Here is a 9808-nt window from a genome sequence, read left to right on the forward strand (position 1 = left end):
GGAAGCAACCTAAATGCCCATCAACAAATGAATGGATACAGAAGATGTGGCATATATACACAATGGAATATTACTCAGCTATAAAAAGGGATGAGATGGAGCTATATGTAATGAGGTGGATAGAACTACAATCTGTCATACAGAGTGAAGTAAGTCAGAAAGAGAAAGACAAATATTGTATGCTAACTCACATATACGGAATCTAAAAATGGTACTGATGAACTGAGTGACAAGAACAGGGAAGCAGATACAGGGAATGGACTGGAGAACTCGAGGTATGGGAGGGGGCGGGGGGTGAAGGGGAAACTGAGAAGAAGCGGGAGAGTAGTACAGACATATATATACTACCAACTGTAAAATAGTCAGTGGGAAGTTGTTGTATAACAAAGGGAGTCCAACTCGAGGATGGAAGATGCCTTAGAGGACTGGGGCAGGGAGGGTGGGGGGGAATCGAGGGGGGGGCATCAAGGAAGGGAGCGAATATGGGGATATGTGTATAAAAACAGTTGATTGAACCTGGTGTACCCCCAAAAAAAATAAAATAAAATAATAATAAAAAAAAATAATAAAAAAATAAAAGCCACATGGAGATTAGATTGGCACAAATGAAAGTGTGCATGTATTATATTCAATTGAATGAAGTCAAATTATGTGTGTAGTGTATGCATAGCAATGGGTACTTTAGGGAAGCTGCTCTTAGGTAGGAATTAGCTGTGGCTGACTAAGTTTGCAAAGTACAGCAAGATTATTAAATAAACAATATAGTGAGACATTCCACTTAACCCATATTATACATGAAATCAGTTGCAGGCTGTTTGTGAATGAGATGTGGAAAGCACAAACTGCATGTCTCTTTTTGAAAGTGTACTGATAAAGAAAAGAGATACAGAATCATTACTAATAAGCTTGCACCTCATAATTATGCTAGAGAGAGAGAGAAAGAGTAAGAGAGACTGTGTTATTCATTGTTCAAGGCACCCAAATCACATGGGCTACCTCAAAGCTTCCCCACTGGTTATAGTTACAAAAGAGACAAGTTACCTTCCAGGGCTCACCTCCCAGCAGGCAGCAGGGTCTATGCAGAGAGAGAATCACCACAGAGCTGAACAGACAACAGCACCCTCTGTTAATGCAGCCTGTCTGGGACCATGCAAATGCTTTGGCAAACCAGTTCTGCACTTCGCAGTTTATTTACATAATTTACACTGAGAGGGAAGAGTTAAGGAGATGGGGCGCTCTTTGGATGGGGGAATTTGGTTATACCAAATGGCCAAAGCATCCCAGAGTTCTTTAGTTATATGCTCACTTGGGAGGAGTTTGCGGAGATGGGCTCTGATGAAGTCAGTTTCTTTTATTTGTGGGAAATAAAATGGAAGGTCTTGTTAAAGTGATCCCTCAATCAACTTTCCTGAAGCCTGGAAGCCTCAATGATGGAGTACGGTCCAGGGGAGGGCAGCAGGATATAGGAACTTCACAACCAACTTTCTGACTGGTGTGCATCTCTCACCTTATTAACCTTGTTAAAATACACATGCAGTGCAAATCTAGGTGTTAGAGAAAAGCAGAATCTGTCAAGACCTCATCACATGAGATATCTAACACGAAGTTCCACGAGCAGAAGATCAAAATTTATTCACAACCAGCTATGCTCACGACGGGCTTCAATTCTGATTGGACAGTATCCTGGAGAAAGTCTGTTCTAATTGGTTGAGGCTCACGTACCCAGCGTATCTATTTTGAACATCACCTCTATTGGAATTCTTGCCAGTCCATGCCCCTTAAGCAGCCTGGGAAATTCACAAAACTCTTAGCTGTGATTATTCTGATTTGAAGAGAGAGAGAGACAGAGACAGAAACAGAGACAGAGAACAAGTTGACCATACATTTTGGATCCAATGATGCAAACGATTTAGCCATCACTTTTCTGTATGGAAAACTAAGCATTTTCTTCAGCCAAAGCCAAAGCTAAGAGGGGAAAGACCTGGAAGAACCATTGTCTACATCATGGTATTCCTGAAGCATGCGTTAAAGAGGAGTGACTCCCCTCATCTGTAAAGCACTTTCCCTCAGTTTAGTTCTAATCCTTTGTCCCCTATCATATGCTGCTTTTCACTATTGGTCATAGTTTTACAAATGTGTACGATCTTTGAAGGCAGGGAGGAACCATGTCATATGTTTTTTGCCTTTGTTTACCATGCCTTGTATATTGCATAATATTTTGTTGAGTGATTAATTAATACAAATAAATAGGGTCTTGCTGCATGGATTTTCTCTCTAAGCTAAGCAAGACTCCAGAAGGAAAAAACTGTCTCCACGTCCCACTCTTTTTTCCTTACTGTTTCCTGAAAGATGAAGACTCTGCCAGAGGCCCTGAAGGCTACGGGTGCAGACCCAGTGTGTGCTTGTGTGATCCCGTGGTGGTCAACCACAGCGCTGGCTGTGGGGAGGGGTGTGGGGATGGCAACATAGCTGCTAATGCATGGATTCCGGTGGAATGACTCTTACTTTCAGGCAGAGAAGTGGGTGGGTGATTATTCTTCACTGAAACATCTCCAGGGAAAGAACAAGGACTGACAATCTTCAGTGAGCTATTTCAGGTTCTAATGAATCATTTGGACAGGAAATTCTTGTCATGTATAATCAAGATCATTCTGCCACAAATTAAGTCAAATGTTCCTGATTTTCTTCTTTCTAGAGGTAGATCAGAATTAGGCACTATCCTACATTTTGTAACCAGTTATGGCTAAAAATACATGGAATATCTAGATTGTTTATTTAATAACATTTTATTAAAATGCCTTTGTAACAAGGAATCTCATTTGAAGCCTACCGGACCTAGATGGGGAAAGAGAGTTCACATCTTGCTGTGAAAGTGTGTTGAATTTACAAAGTGGGCAAAGAGAGGTGCCATGGACGATCTTTTCTTTGACTTGGTCTTGGATGTTCTGTTTTACATGGTCTGGGTAGGTTGTGTGGGAGTTGGGATGGATTTGTTCAGCTGCCTTGGATGTTTGAGGTAGAGATGTGAGAGGAGTTAGGTGAGGCTTCTATGTGATAAAGGGCAAAGATTCTTACAGCTCTCTCTTCCTTACCTGCCAGTGTTAGAAAAAGCACCTAATCAAACTCTGTCATCAAGGCAGTGACTCTTACACAGACAGGAACCATATGAAATATTTACACAAGATTGTCTGTTGTGTGGAATCTGTGGAAACCAGACCACCCTTCCTATGGGTCAGCTGCCAAAGTCCTGAAATAGCTCTGAAGGCCACGACCTTTCCGTTATGGTATTTTCTCTTTCTGCATAGAACTGGGGCAGGGCGGGGGATGGTTTTACTCCCACCTTGCTTCACTGTAGCCTCTCCCATCCCCAATTTATTACCGTGCCTTTATTTCCTCTCACCTTCTTTCACCAGTTTAAACCTGGGAGAGAAACAGGGAAAGAGGAAAGAGGAAGGGGACCGGGACAGGCCTTCAGCTGAGAAGCAGCTGCTGGCATCGCGTGCTATTGGCAGCCTCACGCCTTCCTGGAGCACCGCCAAATGCCTCTTCCAAGTTCTGACTGATAGAGAAAATTCCCTTTTGTTGTCCTTCCAAACTCAGATCTCCACCACGGATTTGTCATTTTGCTTTATCTTTTTGTAACGAATTTTATCCCCCCTCCCCCCCCAAAAAATCCCCTGCAAATAGTTTACCTGTAATTTAGAATTGTAGTAGAAACATACAGCACATCAGCGAATACTCAAGATTATGATTACTAGGTGAGAAGTTAGAGATAATCTAATCCAATCCTCTCACTTTTCCATTGAGAGGTGCAGAGGGGTACAATGACCTACCCCAAATCAGGCAAATAATACATGGGAGAACCAAACTAGAAATTAGCACAAATGCTTTGTGTAGCACTGTCTCTCGGCCCCTGCAGCAGATCAGTGAGCAATAAAAATAACAGTGATGTGACTTTGAAACAAGATATTAAAACTCTTAGTAATTAAGAATGATGGGGACAAAGGTGAGGAAGAGAAGAGTTGCCCCAGGCTCCGATATGCTCTGAAATGTTGTCTGTTGAAACCCAAAGGAATATTAATGAAGGAAGCTTTACTCTGGGAAGAAGACAGCTAGATGGCTATGGCCATAGTCAACACAAACATCTGACCTTTCGGTCTGTCAAATTTATTGCCAGGATTTAAATATTACGGAGCTTGTGCGAGCCATTATCTGTATCTCTCTTTGTTATAAATTACACTGAGAATGTTTTATAGCATTACAAGAACTAAAAAGGACCATTGCCAGTAGGACATACAGAGTCTTGTTGATGTCAAAGAGTTATTTAACAATGGATAAAAATTCACTCCCTCAAACCACAGGTATCCCTGCTAGGATGCCCTGTTAACTCCTGCCACCATGAGTTCAGTGATTACTCACCAGTGACAATGATTAGTCATTTTCAAATATGACATGTTGTAAACCTGGACACAGACTATCAGAGTTTTTAGAAAATTGATTTTGAAGAGATGTAGGATGTTGAAGGAGAATCCTGTTAGTAGTGTTTCTTTCTGTGACATCCTCTTGAGAATGTGTATAGCTAACAATTTTTAAAATTAAAGTTTTCCACTAATAAAAAACGAAGCATAAGCAGCAATGGCAGTCAATGGTTTGATATTGCACTGTATTGAAATACAGCAAGATAAATTATGTTGGGCTTCTTTCATTTTTCAAAGAGTTCAGAAATCCTTGAACTTCAAATCAGTATATAAAAATGTCCCATTATCTTAATTATCAGTGGTCGTGCTTTTTCATGGAATGCCTTTCATTTCAGAGATGGTGCCTTCTTCCTCAGCACCAGCAAATGCTGAGGGACACATCTGAGCTAAACGACTCTCACCTAGTCCTCATGGGTAATGAAAATCCACGTTTTCTCCAACTCTCTTTTATCCTTGAGGTAACCAGGAGGTACTGTCAATGAATTAATTTATCTCCTGGCCAATCACATATTTTTCCATTGCTTCCAATCAGTAATTCTGACTGATGTAGTTTTCATCTTCTATCCACTTTTTGGCAGGGGCATGATGTCATAAACAGATATCAGTCCAGAAGCCAGAGCATGTGGGTCCAAGTCTTACTATCCCTGAAATGTACTAGGGATCTCTGACAAGGCACTTCGCCTTTGAATCTTGTTTCCTTCATCTGTAAAATGACAACATTGGGTTAGACAAACTATTGTCTTCTAGTTTTAGCATTATTGTGTCTGAGGTGGCGAAGAAGAAAAAGATGGAGGAGGAGGAGGAGAAGGGAACAAAAGGGCCAGAATATGGTTGTTACAGATCTTTAATGCCTGTGTAGCCGGCAGTCAGGAGGACCAGAGAAATCAGCCCCTGGCTGCTGGCATCATTGTACCTGGACTGAGGGCACCTACTTCCTTACTAGGACAGCACCATATTACACATCAAATATGACAGCTCCTTTAAAAGCTAAATTTGAATTAGTCATATGCAAACATCCCAAGGTATAAACCGGGTTGGATCACAAGTTAGTCACAAAGGGAATCACTGTGTCTAACTTCTTCCAGAATCATTTTCTATATTAACCCATGAATTCTCATCTCTTTTATTATCCTTTTCTAGACCATCATTTAACCTGGTTTTAAGATAAAGATGAACTACCCTCGTGCCGTTGTACACTGTAGTATGAGGTACAAGTTAGCTAAGGGCCATCTTTCTAATCATTTAGCACTCCTGGACTCATGCATGTTTATATGGAAACGTTCAGTCATTTTACACTAAGAAATCCATACCTAGACATTTCTCTGGTGAATGGTTCATGAAAGCAATTTTCCACATTAGCTGTATTTCTGACAATCCAACCTAAAATAGTAGGTTTCTTTGCAGAGTATAAAAACAGAGCTTAGGGCAAGTGGCATCTAATAGGATCTCAGAATCAAAACTGTTCCTGCAAAACCCGGAAGAGAGAGACCTTGCCTTTGGCATTCATGAAGGGGGAGCACGCTGCATTTCTGTCAACGGCCCTGGGACCTTTCTGTCCTTGAACCCTTGAGGTTCTTACTGAGTGGCTGTGACAATTAAAACCAGAATCATAATTGTGGTTTCCTTGACTAAACTCCCTGGGATGGGGTCTGAGACAGGCCTGGCAATTCATTTTGCTTGACAGCAGGTTATACAGTCTTGAAGCCCCAGTGCATTTGCCATTAAAATTCTCAGCAAACCACTTCTACACCATTGGCCATTACTTGTATGCTCTGGGTGGCAGCACCAAGGAACAGTGCATATCTAGTACACAAATCCAGCACACTTTGTAGAGGACCTGTTTTGTACCAGGCAGTGTGTTAAGGCTCTGAGAACATTAACTTAATCACATGCAATCCTTATCCCCCAAGGGCATTTAGTTCCATATGGCGTCCACAGGAACCCTCCTGGAACAACTGATGCCTGCACTGAGCCTTAGATGAGAAGGAAGAGTTAGCCACGTGGACAAACCTAGGGAAACCTCTCCTAGGGAATCCTAGGAAGGAGCGGAGCCTCATTTCTGCAGGGAAAGGCAAGCAGGTTAATGTGAGCTGAGTGTGGGTCCACGAGTGGGCATATTATCTCTGTCAAGGGCCAGGTAGTAAATATTTCCCGCTTTGTGGCCCTACAGTACTCAGCTCTGTTGCGATAGGATGAGAGAACCGTAGATGATTGGGCGTGGCAGTGTTCTAATAAAATTTCATGTCCAACCCAGGTGTCTGGAGATATCTGGCCAAGAGGCCCTAGTTTGCCCGGCAGGGCAGAGCCAGCATGGCGACTGGGAAGGTCAAGGGCCTGTTTTGGTGGGACTCCTTTACCAGGTCAGGCTGCTGGGGTTTGGAGAAGTGAGAAACAGTTACGGCATGAACTGCCCACAGGAAGCCAAAGGCCAGATGGTCTTAGTACCTCTTGCTAAAAGTTAGAAAGGAAAACCTACGCCAAGCAAAGGCGTTGGCAATTTTCTTTCTGCTCACAGAACGCCCAGAGTTCCTCCAAGGCCTTGCCTGCTGAATTGGCACAGCAAGAGGTTCCAAGCTGGACCAGGCTGTCTCCTGTGCGACTCTAGGCACCAGGGCCTCTTTTCAGCCTCCCTACCACCCCCCAGGCCTCTGGAGATCCTGGCATGATGGGATTTTTTATGAGCTTTGCTCAAGAGCAAGGGAAGGAAAAGAGGGGCTCCAGTTAGCACCAGAGATCTCAACAGAATACATGTATTTTCTTCACTCCCATAGAGATTTGGAAAATTATAAGCAATCATGAAAATATGTTTTCTATTACATTGCCATTTCCTGTCTCCATTTGCAGACTCCCCTCCAACCAAATTTGCTATGAACCCAACCGAGAATAATATGGCTTATTCCTTCCATCGTGTGACAATTTGGCTGGCTCCCTGTCACACATTCAAAATGTACCCTAAGTGAAATAGTATCTGTGCTCTACTTGTGGCTCTGGATAAGAAAGGAAATATAAAGTTGCGTAGACTCAGAGGAGCATTGCACGGTTAGACCCATCTCAGCAAGAAAGAAGTAAAGAAGTTGCTTGGGGGATTAAGTTCTTTTTCTAAAACAATGGCTTGTGTAGCCAGAGGGAGAGGAGAGGGGAAACCAGCACTGTCCTAAAAGTCTTACCTGGTTTTGTAGATGTTTTCTACACCGGTGGATTCCGCTTCAAAGGTGGGTTAGCACAATTAACTTTTCAGTTACATTTTTGCTTTTACAAATTAAAATGGTTGTTAAGTTTATGAGTCAGTATCAAGAAGGTTGGAATAATATGTGAAGGTTATTGGCATGCAGTTTCTACAGTATTATTAGAAGTCAGCACTGAGTCATAGCCTCCCAGGTTTGAAGGAAGGGCAAGGCTTATTCTGGGTTTGATGAGAAGGCAATCAGGATGGGGTTTTATTGTGGGTAGGAAGTAGAGGGGTTGGGGCCATGTATTGGGAAAGAGGCAGCATTGAGATTCCCGGCTGCCAGCAGAAGCTTACAACACGCATGGGTCTTCTTACCTTGTTTGCCCAGGTGTAGAATAAGCAGGGAAGAAGGGTGGGGGTCTGTAATGGTCAAACATCAAAAACAGATCGGCCTCTTCATCACATGCCCTTTTTGTCCTCCTGGTCCTCAGTTCACAGAGCTGAGTCTGAGATCTCAAAGAATCTTCCAATGGATTCCTTTTCCCATTAAGTTTACCAGACTTGATTTCTGTTGCTTGCGATCAAGAATCTTAACTGATACCAATGAAACCAACAATTTTGTCATTTCAGATTAAACAGACAAACAAACAAGCCTTAAACTGTAAGCAGAGAAAAACTGTGAGCACTATTCCAAAGCAATGAAACTGTTGGTGTAGATTTCCACAAACTCATGTTCTTTCTGCAGTAGTGATCACAGCAAGTCTCAGGGGTCACAATATTGGAAGACATCTTAGGAGGTCCTTTTTTTCAGTCTTGGGCACAAAGGTGATTCAGATACACAGAATTCTAGAGTTCAAAGAGGCCCAAGAGATTATCAAGAAAAAAAATCCCTTTAGTTACTGATGAGGAAAGCACCACCAAGAACAAAATGCTTTTCCCAGTCACATCAAGAATTAATAGAGCATCAGAGAGCAGACATTCAAATTTGTAGTCAAGGGCCCCTTTATCATAGCTGGCAGCTTCTTGGAATTCAACTCAAGAGGCTTTCTCATGCCTTGGTGTTAGGAAGAACAGAATCTCTCTTCATGATATATAAAGGCTTTCTCCTATATCAATGCCACAACGCTCTGCGGCTATGTGGCTCATTTACGTGGGCTAGTGTATTGATGAAGCCAAGGTCATAGGCTTGAGTCAGGAATGAGCAGTCAGTCTGGCTCATGTTCTGTAGCATAGTGTCTGGATGTTGGCTGGCTGTGCTGTAAAAACAGAACCCTGGCGGGGGCACCTGGGCAAGCGTGTGTGAATGGCTGCATGAGGTCCATGACCACTGCTCAGAACGCAGGGCAGAAGCACACTGCCAGAGCTTGGCATCAGCTTTACATACAGAGGAGGTAATATTAGACCCTTTGCCTTAGAAAAGAATGCACATTTGATAGAAGGCGGTGAAGAATTCCATTTATTAAATAAAGCAGCCTTGCCAATTAGGAAACCTCCTTTGTTTTATGATGAACGCCAGGTATTTCTTCCCCTGAGAACTTCCCTATTCCTCCTCCACTCCCTACTCTAGATCATGCCTGCCCTTTAAAAGGGAGAAGGGGAACTGCCCCAAGAGCCTTCCATTGCCATGGCCATACAGTTCCCAGCACCCACTCAGCCAATTTCTCATTGATGGGATATTTGGAAAGAACTAGGAGTGCCAAATGAATGCATATAACAGACTTAGTGAAGTCAAAACAATGAAAGATGTCACTGTGGGCTGAATTAATTAAGAATTAGTTAGAGAAAGAACTGAATTTTTATGAGGCGAGAGCAGAGTGAGGCATCCCAGTATTGAAGGAGCCATTTACAAACAAAGACACTGAGGAAAGGGTGTACAAGGCATGCTCTGGGCATCCTATGGAGAACTGATGGAAAAGGAAGTTTCCTTTAGGAAAGATGCAGGAGATGGGTTTGAAGAAAACAGGCTAAGGCCATATTGGGGGCAGGGGGGAGCTGTAGTGACAGGCTAAGCAGTGCCATCCTTGCTCTGCAGGCAGGGGAAATCACTTGCAGCTTTTAGAGCAGGGGAGGAATGCTGATCAAAGCCATGATTAAGGAAGAGGAATCTGACAGTGGTGTGTAGGCTGCATTTTTTGGAGGTGGGTGGCAGGAAGGCTGGAAA

The sequence above is a fragment of the Hippopotamus amphibius genome, chromosome 10 (assembly GCF_030028045.1).
Source record: "Hippopotamus amphibius kiboko isolate mHipAmp2 chromosome 10, mHipAmp2.hap2, whole genome shotgun sequence".
Classification (NCBI taxonomy): Eukaryota; Metazoa; Chordata; class Mammalia; order Artiodactyla; family Hippopotamidae; genus Hippopotamus; species Hippopotamus amphibius.